General features: G+C 46.6%; 1 protein-coding gene and 2 long non-coding RNA genes across 5 annotated transcripts in view; 1 reads left to right on the top strand and 2 right to left on the bottom strand.

The window, feature by feature from the left end:
• Positions 1-24672, top strand: part of LOC139060093 (glutamate receptor ionotropic, kainate 2) — a 636178-nt gene that overhangs the window by 253780 nt on the left and 357726 nt on the right. The gene's annotated exons all lie outside the window — the stretch shown is intronic.
• Positions 24-7107, bottom strand: LOC139060095 (uncharacterized). The gene is made up of 3 exons (XR_011514606.1): positions 7002-7107; positions 4341-4383; positions 24-366 (listed from the first exon to the last, which is right to left on the bottom strand). It is a non-coding gene; the product is annotated as an uncharacterized lncRNA (long non-coding RNA).
• On the bottom strand, positions 14194-21282 carry LOC139060094 (uncharacterized). The gene is made up of 3 exons (XR_011514605.1): positions 21212-21282; positions 18554-18596; positions 14194-14592 (listed from the first exon to the last, which is right to left on the bottom strand). It is a non-coding gene; the product is annotated as an uncharacterized lncRNA (long non-coding RNA).

The raw sequence follows: 24672 nt of genomic DNA, 5'->3' as shown, positions 1-24672 counted from the left end.
CCGCTTTATTACAGACACGAAACGACTATAACTAGTTAGGTTTCTTTTTCACAAAAATTACATACAGGTTCTGTCACATCACTGGACAAGGTCAACCGTCAACAACGGCAACGAGAATGACCAATGTGATTTTGAATAGAATGCTTGTCATTTCAGCAGCCCCGAGAATTATTGCAGCTTCCGTCCAGATGGGCATCTTTGTCTGTCCCCACCGCTTAAGCACTGAGAATATGCTTCCGCGTACGACATGCTGGTGGAATCGCCGGTGGTACCGGGCTGCTGCTGATCCAGCCCTGATGCCATAGGGCTCGAAGCCCAGGCCTCTCAAGAGCCGATAAGCTTGTCGGACGGCCCACAATTCGGCATCTGCGAATAAAGTTAAATCCAGTGTAAAATCCACCGGTGTTGTGCGCTAATATTTTTGTATCTGCTTGGGAAATAAAAAGGCTATACCAAGCGTCGAAAAGGCACAACTCAGGCTCCCATATTTATGAGCAACGAATTGATTGAAACATTGTCTTTCATGCGGGTAGTGGACAAAAGTAGAAATTCCAGTCGGAACATCAGAAATATTTACAGCCGCTGGTAGTGCAACATTACGTGCAAAAAATATGCAAGAATCTAACAGTCTGAGTTGATCATTCATACACTCTACGAAATGTTTACAGGCTTTGAGTGGTATCTTGCCACAAAACAATGATCGTCATCTGTCTTCTCCGCATTTCGTTTCTTTAAAGCTGCGTGCCCGGTACTTCGGAGTCACGAACGTCATGCGCGTTATCAGCATGACAGAGCATTATCGACAAGAAAGTGGCGAGCGCAGCGTTTTCAAGAAAGGAAACGCAAGCAAGACAGATGACCATTAGGGTTGTGTGGCAAGATGCGACCGAAACTGCGTACATTTCTTTAAGAGTGCTCGGCATGACCGTACGCTCATATTCAGAAGTTCCGCATCACCGTGGAACAGAAATTACGCTTTGTAAGTTTTCCTGCTTGGATCACGTTTGGTTTTGGTGGCTTCGGGCTTTGTTGTCTTCCACAACTGCTTTAAGCTCGGGGTACGAATCCAAAACTCGCAACACTAGAACCTGCCCTAACTGGCAGGAGGCGCTATAGCGTGTATCTATTATATCTGGTCCTATTTCTTTTCTGCCGTTGGGTGTCCACGATTTGTCAAAAGTTCCCGCGCAACGCCCACTTCGCCTGTATGTCACGGCGCGTTATGAAAGTCTCCAAAAGTTTCCATGGTATACGACCTGTACAAACTGTTGATGCATGAACAGGAGGAAAATATGAAAAATTTTTTTCCATTTTCAAGCAATTCTTGCTCTTAGCCCTCCAATTTTGGTAAAAAAGGTTTCGGATTCTGCCTACTTCCCCTGGCGGTCATGCGTCGTGTCAAAACTGAGAAAACTCACTACAGCTGAGTAACGTATATGCAAAAAATATACATCATTATGCCATAACCAGAAACTTCCTCGCTCCAAGAGGAATATGTGGCTGCACACCAATCGCTCGAGCACTGGGCATTCGGAGCAACCGGCGTAATTTTCTTCTCTGCTGCTGCAGCCTACCGATGTGGTTTCCTTTCAGAACCTATACAACATCGCTCTAGCGATTGTTCTTGGCTGAGCATTAGTTCTAGCGCCGTTTCCAACTTTCGGTTACACACTATCGCAGTTTCTGACGAGCCACCACAAGCTAAACGAGGGGAAGCCCACCAATCGAGGGTGAAGAACCAAAACCCTCTACACTTCAGAACGATCACCCTGTAACTCGATATACCACGCACGACACCACTCAGGCAGGCTGCCAAACTGAAGGGTAATGTTCTAGAAGACTACACGCGTTCGATAACGGAGGACACTTGTGCGAACACGCTGCTGCAGTGCTGGTGTCACTTGTTAATGGCACGTGTTAATCTGATTCTCCCTTGTCCATTTCACACCACATGGGTGTCTGTAAAACAACAAATTAAAAAAAAGTATAAACATCTAGCACGACGCCTAGGTATGATGGAAGGTTGGCACGGGTCCGTGGAAAACAAAACTCAGGATAGAATGCGGGCCAAGCAGCATGCCTGTAGCTGCGCACAGGGAGCAGCGCAAGTTTCTGCTGGCCCCCGTTTCGAACACAAACGCCAAAAACTACAAGAGCAGCGACCCGGATCTCTACACCTAAATAAAAAAAAATGCAGGAAACGCAGGGAAATTTCTATAGCACTGTTTTTCGATACCGGCGCAGAACCTTTGTATAACGAAGTACCCGCTTGCATTCGTAATTGGCGCAGTGGATAGCGAGATTTCTCCCATTCTTCATTTTAATGTTGTGCGCATGTTCCCGCAAAGGTTCATTGAGATACCGTCCTGCCTGACTGATATACCTTGTTCTAGTCGTGTTGGGCATCTTGTAGACGACTTCATTGCTGCACTGCACGTGGCTTTGTGTGATTCTTAGTGGGGGAAGCGTTGTGAAGCACGCCATTGCACACCGAGCCCACAGGAATGTCCACACTCGTTCCTGCCATCGTGATATTCACCGAAGCTATAACAGCCAAGCACATCGCCTTAGAGCAAGCGGCTAACCGAAGACCTACTTTCCTCCTTTACAGAAGTAGTCACCCAATAAATCAAGAAATCAGATTGTCCAGCTATAAGGCACTGCCTGAACTCGACAAATCAAAGCTAGTCGTTATCCGAGGAATGCACAATGTTTCCCACAGAATAGAAAAAGAAAAAGCAGCAGGGCCTGCTGGGGTTGCATTCGCGGCCCCGAAAGAATTAGACTTCGAAGCAAGAAAAGTGAACGTCAGCAACCCCTACAGCAGTTCCTGCAGAAGAAATCCCGCATCGCGCCTTGCGCTGTCCAGCAAGAAAGTCAGCCACAATATCCCCCCCCCCCCCCGACCCCATGTGGCAGAACGTATATCGGCCTAATAGGACGGTCTCTCAACGCACTCTTGCGGGAAAATGCGTACAACGTTAAAAACAAGCACGCGAGCAATCTCACTATCCAATGGCACTAATTCCAGGTACAAGCCGGTTCCTGCAGACGCTGAGGTTTTGCGTCGATAGTGAAACCATCGAACACGTGAAATCTTTGAAAGCTTCACAAGGATGCTCAAAGGCCTGTTATGCGTTAGGTCCCTTTCGCTCGTCCTCATCTATGAGCAATACAAATATCTACCCAAATAATCATCTGTATGTTAGATTTCACCTTCAGACACATGCGCGAGTGGAACGGTAACCTCCTCCCCCGTTTTCATTCCCTCCCCTTTTCCTCCTCGCATTTCAAGATGTATATTTATGGACACAAAATAAAGCACTCGTTGGCAGTCAGTGCTCGTCCTGTTTTCTTCCTTCTGTTCGCAATTTTAGCTCTGTTAATCTACCATGGATGCAAAGCAACGAGCTCGCCCTTCAGACCCTTTCTTAATTCAAATTGCTTCTCTCCAAGTGTATTTAGTTCGCCTGTATGTGCGCGCGCATGGGTCATTTCCCTTCATCCATTCTCCCAAATCAAACCTGTGGTAGCATGCCAAGCGTCTCGCTAATCTAACCATTCTCGTTATGCTCAAGACTATTTCTTTCTCAGTGTCTCGAGCACCCTTCTGAATGTAATCAAATTCTACACTGAAAAATATTGCTCCCCCCACGTGTCTCGTCGCATTGCTAAAACTCTCTCCCCCCAAAAATCGACATCTGTGCCGCCATCTATCGACGCGTTCACACGAACATGTAAAACGGTTCCTTCAAGCAAGCGGCAACGAATTCGGAAAACTTTCCATCGGAAATGCATTTCGTTTTTGGCCAGTGACATGCGCTAATATCACGTTTGGCTCGTATCTGCTTGTGCGAACAGTTTTGAGCACGAACTTTCTTGTCATTGCGGGCATTCATGGGCGTCAGTCTCAGGATGGTTTCTGCTTAAAAATTGAGTCATCAGGTAAGAATACACGACAAGAAAGGGTGTTAATCAAGGGGCCCGATTTTCATTGGTAATATCGTAAGAAGCCAACAAACACTGACACCAAGGACAACATAGGGTTAACTAATTGTGCTAAATTAATGAAATAATGAAACAATTAATTAACGGAAAGGAAAGTGGATGAAAAAAAAAGCTTGCCACAGGTGGGGAACGATCCCACAACCGTCGCATTTCGGGTGCGATGCTGTACCAATTGAATGCGAAGATTGTGGTATTAAGGACAAGTAATTTCCCGTATGTTGTCTTAGGTGTCAGTGTTTGTTGGCTTCTTTCTATACAGTTAAGAATAGGTTACGTGTCATGTGCTCAGTGTAACTGTTCGCGCAGGTGAAAAAAAGCGCAGATGTGCTTACAGACTGACGCGACGAAATGAAGAATACCGACGACCCAGAGGTACTGCAAAAAATAAAGCACAATATTAACTTTCGATGACACTTCTCGACTTGATTTGCGATTATCTGGTTTATGAAATGCATTCGACTTATGCAGTTAAATTGTTTTGATAAAGCTGGTGTGCTTTATCAAGGTTTCAGAAACTCATTAAATGAAGGTACAGACCATATTTTCTGTGTTGCCTGTAGAAATAAACTTAACGCAAAGGCCATACAGCTTGAGATTGCCCTTGTGGTTTGCAATGTTCTTTTGTGAAAGAAAATTACTGCGGAATAGCAGAAATAGAAGAAAGAAAACGTTTAAAAGAGGGCAACATATAGAGACGTGGAAATGGTCATAAATCTGTTATTCTTCTTCTCATTGAGGAGCTACGCAGTTTTAGGGGTAGAGTTTTTTCGACCTTGTCTGAAGTTTTGTTTGATTTAGGATTAATATTGAAAGACAAATCAACGTAATGCTTATAAAGATTGCTAACACACACTTTTCACTTTAAATAAACTTTCAACTAAAATAAATAGAGTATTCCTCTGCTCACGAACGCTTTGACATTTAGAGCTAACAATTTCCAACATATATTATTATGTTTCATTCCAAGAAAGTCTTGTAAATGCGTTATCCTTGCACGGAAATCTAAAAAAAAGTTATCACTACGAATCCAACGCACGTCTTGGCATTTACGTTAAGGGAAGCCTTCTGCAATCACTTTAAATAAATGCTTTGCGTAGCCACACTTCATCCGTGCAGTTGTATTTTATGCATAACTCATGTATTTGTTACAAATTCTTCTCAAATGCAAAAATAATTCTGAAGCGGATATAGCGTTGAATTACAGGCTAGTGTGATGTTTTTGTAGGGTGAACGATGTGTTCTAAGTAAACGGGTATGTGCATAGAAATCTGAAACCTTATGGGGAACCATAGCAAATCGTATTTAGAACGTCAGTGCCGCTAACAAACACGTGAACAATCAGTCGCCTCAACAACCTAGCCCACGCGAACGCTCAGACTTCCCACTGAATCTATCCGCTGAGGGATCCTTCGTGAGTTTGCTTTGTTTTGTGAATGTCCTTCTTATATCCTTTCTTTGATCTACAGATGTGGGAGAGAACTTCCGCAACCGCGTATATTGGTGAGACGCCGACGCCAAAGAAGAGAAAAAGCGCCTATCTGCACATTTCACACCTGGCCGACCCTGATGCTATTGTCTAATGCAATTATCTGAATGCTAATTATCGGTACTGCACTTTGAGTAAAATCAGCTTGCCTTACAAACTACAGTAATAGCTTTGCGAGGAAGTATGTCTTGTATAGTGGCTCGCGGATAGTCCCCATCGCCCAACGCGCTGTCGCACTTGCTGTCATAACCCCTGCAGTGAGGCCAGAAGAAGTTCTGCTAAATGCGGGCACAATTTGCCGGTTTCGGCATAATAGCAACGCCCAGGACTTAAAGGAAGTAAAAAATTGCAATGCAGAGCAGTATATGTCGTAGCACACTTTGAGCCGAATTCAGAAAGCTCCCACTTCGTAAGTGCTCTTTGTCGTTCGCCGGTGGTAATAAGTTTAGCATCCCTCTTCGTGGCAATTTTCTCTTCAGGGCCAAACAATGAAACCCTCCTTACCTCAGTAAGGAAGTCTTCATTGCGGTGAGGCCACCTTATGTCACTTTGAAAGCTTCCTTACTGAGGCACCCTTAGCGAGGCACCCTTAGGCACCCTTAGTCTTGCCAGGCATGTTCGTTTCAGTAGCACGTTCGGCATGAGTAGCGTTCGTAGGCGTTGCTAGAGCGTTGCTAGGTGTTGCACGACGCCGGCGGTGCCAGCGTTGCTGGAGCCTATCAAGTTCTGCGCTATAATATGGTACTTTATTTACGTTTACTAAAGAAAAGTAGAAGAAAGAGTGCACGCGTCTCTACATCAGCACTTCAATTTAAAAATTATGCGATGATACAATACATATTTATTGAATAATGGTGTTCGCGTAAAGCTCTTAAGAGATAATCTCGAACCCAGACGTGCGGCGACCATTCCTTAGGTGAGGACGGGTGAAGGGAGCTTTCAGAGTACGCTTGCTTCCTCCATCGGTCCTTTGCTGTAAGGAGGCCTCACGTAAGGTTAGGAAGCAGTCGAAGGAAAGGAACATTTCATTGTTTGGGCCTGAGAATTTCTAGTGTTAAGAGCTGTTAGTGATTACGGTTAGTGAACACGTAGTAACATCATTCCCGCGCTACCAAACGGCGTGTTTAAAATAAACTCAGGGCAGGCGCATGCTTTTCAAGGAGGATCATATCTGGAGCCGCTTCATCAAGCTGCTTACTTATGCATTTGTTCCTCTCTCCCCTCCTCACGAAAAGCTTTCAAGCTGCGATTTTTCGTTATAACAAATTCCAGCCAACCATGACGCTGAACATTTTGTTCGCTATAGCTACCAGTCAAATAGCAAAGACCCCTTAAAAAAGAGAAGCTTCGTGAATTCGGCCGGTGCTTCACACAGAATAAACATGAAACCTTGGTTGGACGTTTCAAGAACAAAGGAATGATCAGACGTTCTCGCTTGTCCACAGTGTGATCCATGTAGGGAATACGCCAGACCAACCCTTCGCAGGGTAAAAGTGGTATCACATACCTCAAGGAGCGCTTCCATAGTCGAAGTAGACCTTGCTAGTGCGTCCTTCTTGTTCTTCTTCGGCTTCTTCTTCTTCTTCTTTATATTTATGGCACGTACGCGCGAGAGGGGGGGGGGGTGGGCTTGGTCATGGTTTGAAAAAAAAAAAAACACAATTTGCAGTTCTGTCTTCCTGGCAACTTATTGAGTAGTACTACCTGTATTTAATTAACAGTGATAAGATATTTTTCTTTTATTTCCTTGAAACGTGTGCATGCTGTGATGTGCGTAGTGCGCGACACCGTGCGGTGGTTGTAGAGGACAAGAAGCAGACGACAAGTAGTGCGCGCGCCGAGGCGAGTTCCGCGCTGGATGGAAAACGAGAACGTCGAAGAGCCTCCGGCACGTGAACACGTGGCGCAAGAAAAGAAAATAAAAGTGAAAAAGCCAATCCAATGAAAAAAATTGGAGGACGCTTAAGCTTCGCCTTCAAGAGTGGAACGTGACAGCGTTCCCGTTGACCCGCGAAGGGTGTAAGGCAATGCGCCACGGCGCAGCGGTCATTTACGAGGCGCCACGCATCGGACGCGGTGAGCGTCGAGCAACGCAGTGTTCGGCGCTGCAACAAAACGAGCGCCTGAGCAAACGGAACGAACCAAAGAACTCGGTGTCTCGGAGTGGGAAATGATCTACGCCAGCCGAACGTCGTGATCGGCACGGGCAGAGAGATAGATAGTAATCTAAAGAAAGGAACGGCGCTTGATTCTGCAACCCGTGTGGGAGAACGGCGAAGCGTCGTCAGGGGAGAGGGAGTCGGGGCCGCGACGCGCCTGGCACCGGTCCGCGCACAACCCCAATGCGCGCGTGGTGCGCCACCTGTCGGGGCAGCGCCGTACATTGAGAGGAGGGGGTGTTCTGTGTTTGCCGCAAGATGGCTCTGCGTGTGCGGTAAGCACAGAAGAAATGTTGCGGAAACGTACTTCGCTACTCGTGTAAATGCGACTCCTGTAAGTTACATGCTCATAATTACCGATATACACCGCAGTTTAACTTTCTACGGCACGTTTCTAAGGCAACACCGCATTCACTGAAAACGCTTTTGTACTGCTTTCAAGCATCGAACTCGTGGCTGAGTGGTAGCGTCTCCGTCTCACACTCCGCAGACCATGGCTCGATTCCCATGCAGCCCATCTTCGACGTTGCTTTTTATTTATGAAGTGCCTGCCGTGATTTATCGCTCACGGCCAACGCCGCGGACACCGACACCGACGCCGACGCTGTTCTGCGACGAGAGCTCCTTAACGCTATCGCGTTAAAAACCACGGTGCTTCAAGCTTCGAGTTTTCGAGGTTAGCTATATCCGATGGTGTCGAAATGAAATTTCTAAGCGTACTCCTTTTCTTAAAGATTCAGCGATCTGTACAGTGTAGATCACTCATTTTATAGTTGATCAGCTACAGCCTACCAGTATTACAAATACATGCAGGACTAATTTCCATGGGCTCCAAAACGGATTAAATACGCCCGGTTTGTCTCGGCGTTCCTCTATGTGCATCTCCAGTCGCGACAAGTGCCGCTGACCGACGCTGTCCAGTGGCTGCACGCAGTTCTAACTATGCTCAGAATTCACGGGCACCATTCATGCCGCGTACAACCTCGCCATTCAGGCTCTCTGCCAAGGGGAAGACCACGCGTTGTATTTTCTACTATTGTGGCTTCTCACCATTAATCACTTCCATCATGTTCCCCACTTGCTACTCGACCATCGGCTGCCTTGTGGGGCCTCGGACAAGCCATTGCAAATGTTTGGCGTTCCTCTAATTCGATAGAAGTCGGGTTCGGCGCCGGTGGCTAGGAAACATGGCGCCTTGTAGCGCTTATGAGGACAACTCTGATTTAATGCATGCATATGCAGATGGTTCCATTACTGCAAACAGCTCATTTTTCTTATTATTTAGATGGTCATCATGATTGGTGTCGATCCGGTTCAGGTTCTCTTGCACCACAACGTCGACGTTATCGACGTCTCTGATCGGCGCTCTTAATTGCATACAGCAACGACCACCTAACCAGTTGGCCATATTCAGACGCTCAAAGGTGGTCTCCCAAACTGTGAAGTCAAGCTTCTTTTTTTCTTTTGAAGTAGTGAAGACCGGCTACTGGATGAAATCGCAGAATCTCACCGCCGCTTTTGAACCTCGGCATGTGATCAGACTTCAGTGGCTTCCCTGCACCATCATCAGCAACGAGAGAGCCTGCGAAGCGGCGTGCTCCGCTCACGGAGACCAGCGTCTGCCTGTGCCACACCACACACTTACAGAGCTCGATGCAGCATGGCCGCTTGATTAATGTTCTCGCGAAAGTGGGTGGATCAATTACTGCCTTTGTAAACAAGTTTATTAAGTGCCCAAAAGCGCTTTATGCTGGCGAGGTTTCAAAAGGGCTATGTTTTAAATTATCTGATTTAAAGTGAGGCAGCCGAAATACTTATTGTAACGGCTAGAAAGCAGCACCGACCCTGGAAATTGGGTTTAGATTCTGCAAGGTCACATGAGTTAGTGCTTTTTTTTTGTACTCCAAGCTTGGAAAATACTTTGCATTGTAGTTCATCGCACCTTGCTGAGCGACGATTTAGTCTGCTCTGTAGCTCTAACACTGCAGCTAGTGTCTAGTATATGTCCTTTAGCCCAAGCCGTAGGCCTCGATGTCTATAGAGTGAGCGTGAACTCTCCTTCGTTTAAGATGTCATGTTTGCAGGAAATAAGAAGTGCGCAACATTTGCATCGTTTAAACGAGGACCGCTTTAATGTTTGCTAGGGAGGAGAAATTCACAGGTTATTTCGCTATACCACGTCAAGATCACACATCAGATATATTACTCTGTCACATCAACATATCGTAAGGTACACCACAGCGTGCCGCAATTATACTCTGCAAACGTTCTTCGTGCAATTCCCCCTGTCCTTGCATGGCTTCCCTTCGTCAAGATTTTCTAATATTTCTGGCAGTCTTGACGCTCCAAGTCATCTAGCCTCGCCGACATTCAGAAAGCCAGTTGCTTTGATCGTTAAGAGGAAGCATTAGCTCGGGTGGGTCAATCTAAATTCATGTGAAAGGAGAATTCGTTTTTCTCGGCAACAACTGCACCAAGTTAGACGAGGTTTGTTGCACTTAAAAGAAAAGCTTATATTTTGATGTCTGTTTGTTTCAACCTTTTGATTTAGATCGGGAACCTTTTATTAAAAATTGGCAAAAATCAAAATTTGTCAAAAGACGAAACTATCAAATTTACAGCTCTGTAACTAAGCAAGAAAAAAATTATATCTGAATCCTGTGAATTGCCTCTGTTAGCACATCTAAAGCGGACAAAATTGGTATATTACGCATAATTCTAAAAAAATTGAGTAATGTGTAAATGCTGCTTTTGCAAAACCCTTTATCCAAAGTAGCCAATTCACCAAATATATAAATTGACCAATCGAATTTGTCCGCTTTGAATGATCTAATGGATGCCGATATCTGTTCTTGATGAAAAGATATTAATTTTAAAACTAAGTGCTTGTATTTTTTCCGAACCTTCGAATTTTTAAAAATTCCTTTAATAAATTTCTGGCACGAAATCTCAAATTCCGTCCTAGCAGCAATAAACACGGAAAATATCCCGAAGAACATGCACCCCGTGCACAATGTCGAGAGAAGAAAATGCCGCATGAAAATCATTCTCAAAAACCATGGCGTGCGGGAGGGGGTGCTCTTCGTAGACGCCGCGCGGTACCCCCGAAACCGGGACGACAATGGTGGTGTCGGCGCTGACAAAGGTAACTGTGACAGTAAGCAGTAACTCCCCCTTCGCAATGGCGGTCGTATGCACGAAAGGAAAGACCGTGACTGCGGGCTCCCTAAGGACCAGATCGTCGGAGGCAGCGGAAGAAATGGCAATCGCATTGGCTGTATTCAACGGTCGGCAACACTACAGAACAAGAATCAGCGACTCCAAGACGGCTATTGGGAATTTCACAAAGGGCTGGGTATCCACCGAGGCGGCCAAAATCCTGAACCGCAGAGCAGAAGACTTTAAGAATGGCACAATTACACCCAAATACTTCAAATGGATCCCGGCACATATGGGAGAAGTTACCATGAATGCCCCTCCCAACCTCAACGAGAAGGCCCACCGAGTCGCGCGAAAACTAACCCACCGCGGCACGGACAGTGACGGCCCAACACCCCGCTACCCCCGGGGAAGGGGGAAGGACTGCTTATCACGCGCCCCCATCGATCCCGCGCCGCAAGACGACGAGGACGACGACGCCTTCCTTGGAATAATAAGCACGGAAGACTTCACTAAACAGCAGTGAGCAGTCCCGGAGCTAAAAGGCCTCGTCGAGTATTTGGAAGGGAACACCGACGTTGTCCCTAGGGCATTTAAGCGCGGGTTGTCTTCGTTCACGCTACAAAACAACCTACTTGTGAAGAACTTCTCATCAGTCCGCGCCAGCTACTTTCTTGTTGTACCGTCAGTGCTGCGTCCAGAAGTACTTCACGCCTTACACGACGATCCCACCACTGGGCACCTCGGATTCTCCCGGACGCTGTCGAGGATACAGGAAAGGTATTACTGGCCGCGTCTGACCACCGACGTCGCCCGTTACGTCAAGACATGCCGAGACTGTCAACGACGCAAGACACCACCGACGAGGCCAGCGGGATTACTACAGCCGATCGAACCTCCTCGTCGACCATTCCAGAAGATTGGGATGAATTTGTTGGGGCCGTTTCCGACGTCAACATCCGGGAACAAGTGGATCGTCGTGGCGACGGACTATCTCACCTGCTTCGCTGAAACTAAAGCTCTACCAAAAGGCAGCGCAGCCGAAGCGGCGAAATTTTTCGTAGAGAACATCTTACTGCGACATGGTGCCCCAGAAGTCCTCATCATCGACAGACGAACGGCTTTTACAGCAGAGCTGACCCAAGCCATTCTGCAATATAGCCAGACAAGCCACAGGAGGTCAACTTCCTACCATCCGCAAACGAATGGTCTCACGGAGCGCCTGGTCTCAACGCACAAACTTGCACTTTCTTGCACAAACGCATGTTTTTCTCTTCAGCATATATGCATTAGCTGTCATTAGTACGGTGCATTATGACATGGTTATTTATAATGCAGTGATGACTATTATGTTCTTTCCTCACATATATGTGTATATCTACTAAAGTGTTTGATTATGTGCCAAGTTGATGTTGCCATGTAAGGTCTTTTGGGCCCCGTCAAGCTACCATCGTAGGTTTCAGCTCAAAATGACAGCGCACTTCCTCGCACTTTGGTTGTTAGTCAGCGCCGTTGTCTGTGTCCCTTCACACGTCCCGTCGTTTCGCGCTGTTTTTATTGCTCGTAATGACGATCCAGTTCTGTTTTTTTGCGAAGCATATTACGAGAGCTCAACCCAGCTCCTCAGGCGCGGCGGTGTCGCCTTGAATACCACGTGACACCGTGACGTCACGACAGAGGAGAAGTGGCTTTGGCTCAAGTCTTGCAAGATGGGCTGGGTGGGAATCGAACCAGGGTCTCCGGAGTGTGAGACGGAGACGCTACCACTGAGCCACGAGTACGATGCTTCAAAGCGGTACAAAAGCGCCTCTAGTGAATGCGGTGTTGCCTTAGAAACGAGCTGTTTCTAAGGCTCAGGCGTGCGTCTCTTGCTGAGGCGCACATTTCGTTGCTTCGCCGAACGCTGCGTTGCTCGACGCTCACGGCGTCCAATGCGGGGCGTCCAAGGCGAAGCAGAGTAACGCATGAGTTGTTTCTTCGTCTAGCCGAACCAAATATAGCCAAGCAACAGCAGTTCACCAGGCTAAACAGTGGTTCAACAACTAAAATGAAGGCTAGTGTGCTTCGCATCCTGGGCTTAACTTTACCTAAGCCACAGCCATTTTTTTACTGGGAAAATAAATAAAAATAAATAAAGAATTATATGGGTGTTATGTTTGTCGGAAACCACATCAGCGAAATCGGCGTAGATTTAACAAAAGCAGCGTTATTCTGTACGATGCGAAAGAAATTGCTTATGTGGAATTTGGAATCATTTTTTAGAGAAATACAATCTAGTGTACTGTAGCAGGGCCTTGCCAGCCCTCGTCTCTTGCAGCGTCGAGATCTCGAGGACGAACTGCTCGCAGCCTTCCTCGGCTTGAGACGCCGTCCTCTGCGGCTCGACTGCGCGTGGCTGCGGGGGTAGCGGAGCGGCGCCATTTCCCGCCGCTATTCGTGCTCACGCTCGCAGCGGAGTCGCCGGTCTTGGGTCTTCGGCGGCCCTTGTTTCGGCACCCCTTCCGTTTTCAGCTCCTCTCTGAAACGGTTGCGCACCTTTCGCGGTGGCTGCCTTTGCGCTGGCGTCCACCGACACCACAGAACTGTGAGTGCCATGATGTTTTTGCGGCGCTTTCCTCGCTTGACAAGTCCAGTGCTGCTGCCAGACCAGGAGTGACAACGATATTTCGGAGACCTAACATCAGCAGGAAGCTCGCATCGCTTTTTCGCCACAACCTACAGTTATGTTGGGCGGGAGCCCCATGTCTGGCCGACGAGACATTCCAATCATAGTCGGGGGGCGGCGTCTCAGGCTTTATTCATGTCCGCCGAAGCCGCAGCAGCGAAGACATGCGCCATGGCCAGCTACGTCAGCCTTGTCCTCGTTTTCGGTCAGGACGGAACTTTACCGGATCCAGCACACTCCTGTTAGGCATAGCATGCTTCTTGCTAAGGACCAGTTTTGTCGGGAGCAGACGACCGGTGCTTGTGCGGTCCAGTGTTGGGTGGGGACACGTCGGCAAGCTTGTCTTCCCTCTCATTCGTGCATGCTATGCTCGGCGCTGCGCCGTGTCCTCGAGTTGCCAGGCACACTCGTTGCCGACTTCACCTACTGTGTTCGCACGGCTTTGAGGAGGCCAGCCGTGAAGTGGTCCTCGAGTACGGGCTTTATGACGAGCAGTGAGAAACGTGAGAAAATGTGATGGCCGGGGATGAAAGTCATAGTTGCTGCCCGGTCGATCTGTCTTACCGTTTCGACTTGCCTGAATCTAATACTCATTTATTTTAATTATTCTGTCACTGATATCGACGACCTATAAAACACTTAGCATTTCCTTTTTGCCAACGTGGTGTGTAACCAATTTCGAAAGTCACTCTCTCCCGTGGGTCAGCTTCGCTGCGATTGAACCACAAGGGCAATGTTATTTTAATTTACCGCTTTATTACAGACACGAAATGACTATAACTAGTTAGGTTTCTTTTTCACAAAAATTACATACAGGTTCTGTCACATCACTGGACAAGGTCAACCGTTAACAGCGGCAATGAGAATGAGCACTGTCATTTCGAATAGAATGTGTGTCATTTCAGCAGCCCCAAACATTATTGCAGCTCGCGTCCAGATGGGCATCTTTGTCTGTCCCCACCGCTGAAGCATTGAGAATATGCTTCCGCGTACGACATGCTGGTGGAATCGCCGGTGGTACCAGGCTGCTGCCGATCCAGCCCGGATCCCATAGGGCTCGAAGCCCAGGCCTCTCAAGAGCCGATACGCTTGTTGAACGGCCCACAATTCTGCATCTGCGAATAAAGTTAAATCCAGTGTAAAATCCACCGGTGTTGTGCGCTAATATTTTTGTATCTGCTTGGGAAATAAAAAGGCTATACCAAGCGTCGAAAAGGCACAACTCAGGCTCCCATATTTATGAGCAACGAATTGATTGAAACATTGTCTTTCATGCGGGTAGTGGACAAAAGTAGAAATTCCAGTCGGAACATCAGAAATATATACAGCAGCTGGTAGTGCAACATTACGTGCAAAAAATATGCAAGAATCTAACAGTCTGAGTTGATCATTCATACACTCTACGAAATGTTTACAGGCTTTGAGTGGTATCTTGCCACAAAACAATGATCGTCATCTGTCTTCTCCGCATTTCGTTTCTTTAAAGCTGCGTGCCCGGTACTTCGGAGTCAGGAACGTCATGCGCGTTATCAGCATGACAGAGCATTATCGACAAGAAAGTGGCGAGCGCAGCGTTTTCAAGAAAGGAAACGCAAGCAAGACAGATGACGATTAGGGTTGTGTGGCAAGATGCGACCGAAACGGCGTACATTTCTTTAAGAGTGCTCGGCATGACCGTACGCTCATTTACAGAAGTTCCGCATCACCGTGGAACAGAAATTGCGCTTTGTAAGTTTTCCTGCTTGGATCACGTTTGGTTTTGGTGGCTTCGGGCTTTGTTGTCTTCCACAACTGCTTTAAGCTCGGGGTACGAATCCAAAACTCCCAACACTAGAGCCTGCCCTAACTGGCAGGAGGCGCTATAGCGTGAATCTATTATATCTCGTCCTATTTCTTTTCTGCCGTTGGGTGCCCACGTTTTGTCAAAAGTTCCCGCGCAACGCCCACTTCGCCTGTCTGTCACGGCGCGTTATGAAAGTCTCCAAACGTTTCCAGGGTATACGACCTGTACAAACTGTTGATGCATGAACAGGAGGAAAATATCAAAAAATTATTTCCATTTTCAAGCAATTCTTGCTCTTAGCCCTCCACTTTTGGTAAAAAGGTTTCGGATTCTGCCTACTTCCCCTGGCGGTCATGCGTCGTGTCAAAACTGAGAAAACTCACTACAGCTGAGTAACGTATATGCAAAAAATATGCATCATTATGCCATAACCAGAAACTTCCTCGCTCCAAGAGGAATATGTGGCTGCACACCAATCGCTCGAGCACTGGGCATTCGGAGCAACCGGCGTAATTTTATTCTCTGCTGCTGCAGCCTACCGATGTGGTTTCCTTTCAGAACCTATACAACATCGCTCTAGCGATTGTTCTTGGCTGAGCATTAGTTCTAGCGCCGTTTCTAACTTTCGGTTACACACTATCGCAGTTTCTGACGAGCCACCACAAGCTAAACGAGGGGAAGCCGACCAATCGAGGGTGAAGAACCAAAACTCTCCACACTTCTGCACGATCACCCTGTAACTCGATCTACCACGCAGGACACCACTCAGGCAGGCCGCCAAACGGAAGGGTAATGTTCTAGAAGACTATACGCGTTGGATAACGGAGGACACTTGTGCGAACACGCTGCTGCAGTGCTGGTGTCACTTGTTAATGGCACGTGTTAATCTGATTCTCCCTTGTCCATTTCACACTACATGTGTGTCTGTAAAACAACAAATTAAAAAAAATATAAACATCTAGCACGACGTGTAGGTATGACGGAAGGTTGGCACGGGTCCGTGGAAAACAAAACTCAGGATAGAATTCGGGCCAAGCAGCACGCCTGTAGCTGAGCACAGGGACGGCGCAAGTTTCTGCTGGCCCATGTTTCGAACACAACCGCCAAAAACTACAAGAGCAGCGACCCGGATCTCTACACTTAAATAAAAAAAAATGCAGGAAACGCAGGGAAATTTCTATAGCACTGTTTTTCGATACCGGCGCAGAACCTTAGTATAATGAAGTACCCGCTTGCATTCGGAATTGGCGCAGTGGATAGCGAGATTTCTCCCATTCTTCATTTTAAAGTTGTGCGCATGTTCCCGCAAAGGTTCATTGAGATACCGTCCTGCCTGACTGATATACCTTGTGCTAGTCGTGTTGGGCATCTTGTAGACGACTTCATTGCTGCACTGCACGTGGCTTTGTGTGATTCTTAGTGGGGGAAGCGTCGTGAAGCACGCCATTGCACACCGAGCCCACAGGAATGCCCTCACTCGTTCCTGCCATCGTGATATTCACCGAAGCTATAACAGCCAAGCACATCGCCTTAGAGCAAGCGGCTAACCGAAGACCTACTTTCCTCCTTTACAGGAGTTGTCAACCAATAAATCAAGAAATCAGATTGTCCAGCTATAAGGCACTGCCTGAACTCGAGAAATCAAAGCTAGCCGTTATCCGAGGAATGCACAATGTTTCCCACAGAATAGAAAAAGAAAAAGCAGCAGGGCCTGCTGGTGTTGCATTCGCGGCCCCGAAAGAATTAGACTTCGAACCAAGAAAAGTGAACGTCAGCCACCCCTACAACAGTTCCTGCCGAAGAAATCCCACCACGCGCCTTGTGCAGTCCAGCAAGAAAGTCGTCCACAATATCCCCCACCCCGTGTGGCAGAACTTATATCGGCCAAATAGGACGGTCTCTCAACGCACTGTTACGGGAAAATGCGTACAACGTTAAAAACAAGCATGCGAGCAATCTCACTATCCAATGCACTAATTCCAGGTACAAGCCGGTTCCTGCAGACGCTGAGGTTTCGCGTCGATAGTGAAACCATCGAACACGTGAATTATTTGAAAGCTTCACAAGGATGCTCAAAGGCCTGTTATGCGTTAGGTCCCTTTCGCTCGTCCTCATCTATGAGCAATACAAATATCTACCTAAATAATCATCTGTATGTTAGATTTCACCTTCAGACACATGCGCGAGTGGAACGGTAACCTCCTCCCCCGTTTTCTTTCCCTCCCCTTTTCCTCCTCGCATTTCAAGATGTATATTTATGCACACAAAATAAAGCACTCGTTGGCAGTCAGTGCTCGTCCTGTTTTCTTACTTCTGTTCGCAATTTTAGCTCTGTTAATCTACCATGGATGCAAAGCAACGAGCTCGCCTTCAGACCCTTTCTTAATTCCAATTGCTTCTCTCCAAGTGTATTTAGTTCGCCTGTATGTGCGCGCGCATGGGTCATTTCCCTTCATCCATTCTCCCAAATCAAACCTGTGGTAACATGCCAAGCGTCGCGCTAATCTAACCATTCTCGTTATGCTCAAGACTATTTCTTTCTCAGTGTCTCGAGCACCCTTCTGAATGTAATCAAATTCTACGCCGAAAAATATTGCTCCCCCCAGGTGTCTCGTCGCATTGCTAAAACTCTCTCCCCCCAAAAAATCGTCATCTGTGCCGCCATCTATCGACGCGTTCATACGAACATGTAAAACGGTTCCTTCAAGCAAGCGGCAACGAATTCGGAAAACTTTCCATCGGAAATGCATTTCGTTTTTGGCCAGTGACACGCGCTAATATCACGTTTGGCTCGCATCTGCTTGTGCGAACAGTTTTGAGCACGAACTTTCTTGTCATTGCGGGCATTCATGGGCGTCAGTCTCAGGATGCTTTCTGTTTAAAAATTGAGTCATCAGGTAAGAATACACGACAAGAAAGGGTGTTAATCAAGGGGCCCGATTTTCATTGGTAATATCGTAAGAAGCCAACAAACACTGACACCAAGGACAACATAGGGTTAATTATTTGTGCTAAATTAATGAAATAATGAAACATATAATTAACGGAAACGAAAGTGGATGAAAAAAAAAAGCTTGCCACAGGTGGGGAACGATCCCACAACCGTCGCATTTCGGGTGCGATGCTGTACCAATTGAATGCGAAGATTGTGGTATTAAGGACAAGTAATTTTCCGTATGTTGTCTTAGGTGTCAGTGTTTGTTGGCTTCTTTCTATACAGTTAAGAATAGGTTACGTGTCATGTGCTCAGTGTAACTGTTCGCGCAGGTGAAAAAAAGCGCAGATGTGCTTACAGACTGACGTGACGAAAAGAAGAATACCGACGACCCAGGGGTCCTGCAAAAAATAAAGCACAATATTTACTTTCGATGACACCTCTCGACTTGATTTGCGATTATCTGGTTTATGAAATGCATTCGACTTATGCAGTTAAATTGTTTTGATAAAGCTGGTGTGCTTTATCAAGGTTTCACAAACTCAATAAATGAAGGTACAGACCATATTTTCTGTGTTGCCTGTAGAAATAATCTTAACGCAAAGGTCATACAGCTTGAGATTGCCCTTGTGGTTTGCAATGTTCTTTTGTGAAAGAAAATTACTGCGGAATAGCAGAAATAGAAGAAAGAAAACGTTTAAAAGAAGGCAACATATAGAGACGTGGAAATGGTCATAAATCTGCTATTCTTCTTCTCATTGAGGAGCTACGCAGTTTTAGGGGTAGAGTTTTTTCGACCTTGTCTGAAGTTTTGTTTGATTAGGGATTAATATTGAAAGACAAATCAACGTAATGCTTATAAAGATTGCAAACACACTTCTCACTTTAAATAAAGTTTCAACTAAAATAAATAGAGTATTCCTCTGCTCACGAACGCTTTGACATTTAGAGCTAACAATTTCCAACATATATTATTATGTTTCATTCCAAGAAAGTGTTGTAAATGCGTTATCCTTGCACGGAAATCTAAAAAAAAGTTATCACTACGAATCCAACGCACGTCTTGGCATTTACGTTAAGGGAAGCTTTCTGTAATCACTTTAAATAAATGCTTTGCGAAGCCACACTTCATCCGTGAAGTTGTATTTTATGCATAACTCATGTATTTGTTACAAATTCTTCTCAAATGCAAAAATAAATCTGAAGCGGATATAGCGTTGAATTACAGGCTAGTGTGATGGTTTTGTAGGGTGAACGATGTGTTCTAAGTAAACGGGTATGTGCATAGAAATCTGAAACCTTATGGGGAACCATAGCAAATCGTATTTAGCACTTCAGTGCCGCTAACAAACACGTGAATAATCAGTCGCCTCAACAACCTAGCCCACGCGAACGCTCAGACTTCCCACTGAATCTATCCGCTGAGGGATCCTTCGTAAGTTTCCTTTGTTTTGTGAATGTCCTTCTTATGTACTTTCTTTGATCTACAGATGTGGGAGAGAACTTCCGCAACCGCGTATATTGGTGAGACGCAACGCCAAAGAAGAGAAATAGCGCCTATCTGCACATTTCACACCTGGCCGACCCTGATGCTATTGTCTAATGCAATTATCTGAATGCTAATTATCGGTTCTGCACTTTGAGTAAAATCAGCTTGCCTTACAAACTACAGTAATAGCTTTGCGAGGAAGTATGTCTTGTATAGTGGCTCGCGGATAGTCCCCATCGCCCAACGCGCTGTCACACTTGCTGTCATAACCCCTGCAGTGAGGCCAGGAGAAGTTCTGCTAAATGCGGGCACAATTTGCCGGTTTCGGCATAATAGCAACGCCCAGGACTTAAAGGAAGTAAAAAATTGCAATGCAGAGCAGTATATGTCGTAGCACACTTTGAGCCGAATTCAGAAAGCTCCCACTTCGTAAGTGCTCTTTGTCGTTCGCCGGTGGTAATAAGTTTAGCATCCCTCTTCGTGGCAATTTTCTCTTCAGGGCCAAACAATGAAACCCTCCTTACCTCAGTAAGGAAGTCTTCATTGCGGTGAGGCCACCTTATGTCACTTTGAAAGCTTCCTTACTGAGGCACCCTTAGCGAGGCACCCTTAGGCACCCTTAGTCTTGCCAGGCATGTTCGTTTCAGTAGCACGTTCGGCATGAGTAGCGTTCGTAGGCGTTGCTAGAGCGTTGCTAGGTGTTGCACGACGCCGGCGGTGCCAGCGTTGCTGGAGCCTATCAAGTTCTGCGCTATAATATGGTACTTTATTTACGTTTACTAAAGAAAAGTAGAAGAAAGAGTGCACGCGTCTCTACATCAGCACTTCAATTTAAAAATTATGCGATGATACAATACATATTTATTGAATAATGGTGTTCGCGTAAAGCTCTTAAGAGATAATCTCGAACCCAGACGTGCGGCGACCATTCCTTAGGTAAGGACGGGTGAAGGGAGCTTTCAGAGTACGCTTGCTTCCTCCATCGGTCCTTTGCTGTAAGGAGGCCTCACGTAAGGTTAGGAAGCAGTCGAAGGAAAGTAACATTTCATTGTTTGGGCCTCAGAATTTCTAGTGTTAAGAGCTGTTAGTGATTACGGTTAGTGAACACGTAGTAACATCATTCCCGCGCTACCAAACGGCGTGTTTAAAATAAACTCAGGGCAGGCGCATGCTTTTCAAGGAGGATCATATCCGGAGCCGCTTCATCAAGCTGCTTACTTATGCATTTGTTCCTCTTGCCCCTCCTCACGAAAAGCTTTCAAGCTGCGATTTTTCGTTATAGCAAATTCCAGCCAACCATGACGCTGAACATTTTGTTCGCTATAGCTACCAGTCAAATAGCAAAGACCCCTTAAAAAAGAGAAGCTTCGTGAATTCGGCCGGTGCTTCACACAGAATAAACATGAAACCTTGGTTGGACGTTTCAAGAATAAAGGAATGATCAGACGTTCTCGCTTGTCCACAGTGTGATCCATGTAGGGAATACGCCAGACCAACCCTTCGCAGGGTAAAAGTGGTATCACATACCTTAAGGAGCGCTTCCATAGTCGAAGTAGACCTTGCTAGTGCGTCCTTCTTGTTCTTCTTCGGCTTCTTCTTCTTCTTCTTTATATTTATGGCACGTACGCGCGAGAGGGGGGGGGTGGGCTTGGTCATGGTTTGAAAAAAAAAAAACACAATTTGCAGTTCTGTCTTCCTGGCAACTTATTGTGTAGTACTACCTGTATTTAATTAACAGTGATAAGATATTTTTCTTTTATTTCCTTGAAACGTGTGCATGCTGTGATGTGCGTAGTGCGCGACACCGTGCGGTGGTTGTAGAGGACAAGAAGCAGACGACAAGTAGTGCGCGCGCCGAGGCGAGTTCCGCGCTGGATGGAAAACGAGAACGTCGAAGAGCCTCCGGCACGTGAACACGTGGCGCAAGAAAAGAAAATAAAAGTGAAAAAGCCAATCCAATGAAAAAAATTGGAGGACGCTTAAGCTTCGCCTTCAAGAGTGGAACGTGACAGCGTTCCCGTTGACCCGCGAAGGGTGTAAGGCAATGCGCCACGGCGCAGCGGTCATTTACGAGGCGCCACGCATCGGACGCGGTGAGCGTCGAGCAACGCAGTGTTCGGCGCTGCAACAAAACGAGCGCCTGAGCAAACGGAACGAACCAAAGAACTCGGTGTCTCGGAGTGGGAAATGATCTACGCCAGCCGAACGTCGTGATCGGCACGGGCAGAGAGATAGATAGTAATCTAAAGAAAGGAACGGCGCTTGATTCTGCAACCCGTGTGGGAGAACGGCGAAGCGTCGTCAGGGGAGAGGGAGTCGGGGCCGCGACGCGCCTGGCACCGGTCCGCGCACAACCCCAATGCGCGCGTGGTGCGCCACCTGTCGGGGCAGCGCCGTACATTGAGAGGAGGGGGTGTTCTGTGTTTGCCGCAAGATGGCTCTGCGTGTGCGGTAAGCACAGAAGAAATGTTGCGGAAACATACTTCGCTACTCGTGTAAATGCGACTCCTGTAAGTTACATGCTCATAATTACCGATATACACCGCAGTTTAACTTTCTACGGCACGTTTCTAAGGCAACACCGCATTCACTGAAAGCGCTTTTGTACTGCTTTCAAGCATCGAACTCGTGGCTGAGTGGTAGCGTCTCCGTCTCACACTCCGCAGACCATGGCTCGATTCCCATCCAGCCCATCTTCGACGTTGCTTTTTATTTATGAAGTGCCTGCCGTGATTTATCGCTCACGGCCAACGCCGCGGACACCGACACCGACGCCGACGCTTTTCTGCGACGAGAGCTCCTTAACGCTATCGCGTTAAAAACCACGGTGCTTCAAGATTCGAGTTTTCGAGGTTAGCTATATCCGATGGTGTCGAAATGAAATTTCTAAGCGTACTCCTTTTCTTAAAGGTTCAGCGATCTGTACAGTGTAGATCACTCATTTTATAGTTGATCAGCTACAGCCTACCAGTATTACAAATACATGCAGGACTAATTTCCATGGGCTCCAAAACGGATTAAATACGCCCGGTTTGTCTCGGCGTTCCTCTATGTGCATCTCCAGTCGCGACAAGTGCCGCTGACCGACGCTGTCCAGTGGCTGCACGCAGTTCTAACTATGCTCAGAATTCACGGGCACCATTCATGCCGCGTACAACCTCGCCATTCAGGCTCTCTGCCAAGGGGAAGACCACGCGTTGTATTTTCCACTATTGTGGCTTCTCACCATTAATCACTTCCATCAGGTTTCCCACTTGCTACTCGACCGTCGGCTGCCTTGTGGGGCCTCGGACGAGCCATTGCAAATGTTTGGCGTTCCTCTAATTCGAGAGGAGTCCGGTTCGGCGCTGGTGGCTAGGAAACAAGGCGCCTTGCAGTGCTTATGAGGCCAGCTCTGATTTTGTGCATGCATATGCAGATGGTTTCATTACTGCAAACAGCTCGTTTTTCTTATTATTTAGATGGTCGTCATGATTGGTGTCGATCCGGTTCAGGTTCTCTTACACCACAACGTCGACGTTATCGACGTCTCTGATCGGCGCTCTTAATTGCATACAGCAACGACCACCTAACCAGTTGGCCATATTCAGACGCTCAAAGGTGGTCTCCCAAACTGTGAAGTCAAGCTTCTTTTTTCTATTGAAGTAGTGAAGACCGGCTGCTGGATGAAATCGCAGAATCTCACCGCCGCTTTTGAACCTCGGCATGTGATCAGACTTCAGTGGCTTCCCTGCACCATCATCAGCAACGAGAGAGCCTGCGAAGCGGCGTGCTCCGCTCACCGAGACCAGCGTCTGCCTGTGCCACACCACACACTTACAGAGCTCGATGCAGCATGGCCATTTGATTAATGTTCTCGCGATGGTGTGTGTGGATCAGTTACTGCCTTTGTAAACAGGTTTATTGAGTGCCCAAAAGCGCTTTATGCTGGCTAGGTTTCAGAAGGGCTATGTTTTAAATTATCTGATTTAAAGTGAGGCAGCCGAAACACTTATTGTAACGGCTAGAAAGCAGCACCGACCCTGGAAATTGGGTTTAGATTCTGCAAGGTCACATGAGTTAGTGCTTTTTTTTTTTACTCCAAGCTTGGAAAATACTTTGCATTGTAGTTCATCGCACCTTGCTGAGCGGCGATTTAGTCTGCTCTGTAGCTCTAACACTGCAGCTAGTGTCTAGTATATGTCCTTTAGCCCAAGCCGTAGGCTTCAATGTCTATAGAGTGAGCGTGAACTCTCCTTCGTTTAAGATGTCATGTCTGCAGGAAATAAGAAGTGCGCAACATTTGCATCGTTTAAACGAGGACCGCTTTAATGTTTGCTAGGCAGGAGAAATTCACAGGTTATTTCGCTATAACAAGTCAAGATCACCCATCAGATATATTACTCTGTCACATCAACATACCATAAGGTACACCACACCGTGCCGCAATTATACTCTGCAATCGTTCTTCGTGCAATTCCCTCTGTCCTTGCATGGCTTCCCTTCGTCAAGATTTTCTAATATTTCTGGCAGTCTTGGCGCTCCAAGTCATCTAGCCTCGCCGACATTCAGAAAGCCAGTTGCTTTGATCGTTAAGAGGAAGCATTAGCTCGGGTGGGTCTTTCTAAATTCATGTGAAAGGAGAATTCGTTTTTCTCGGCAACAACTGCACCAAGTTAGACGAGAATTGTTGCACTTAAAAGAAAAGCTTATATTTTGATGTCTGTTTGTTTCAACCTTTTGATTTAGATCGGGAACCTCTTATTAAAAATTGGCAAAAATGAAAACTTGTCAAAAAACGAAACTATCAAATTTACAGCTCTGTAACTAAGCAAGAAAAAACAATTATATCTCAATCCTGTGAATTGCCTCTGTTAGCACATCTAAAGCGGACAAAATTGGTATATTACGCATAATTCTAAAAAAAATTGAGTAATGTGTAAATGCTGCTTTTGCAAAACCCTTTATCCAAAGTAGCCAATTCAGCAAATATATAAATTGACCAAACG

Source organism: Dermacentor albipictus, chromosome 5 (genome assembly GCF_038994185.2).
Source record: "Dermacentor albipictus isolate Rhodes 1998 colony chromosome 5, USDA_Dalb.pri_finalv2, whole genome shotgun sequence".
Taxonomy (NCBI): Eukaryota; Metazoa; Arthropoda; class Arachnida; order Ixodida; family Ixodidae; genus Dermacentor; species Dermacentor albipictus.
This window is presented reverse-complemented; position numbering and strand designations above follow the sequence as displayed.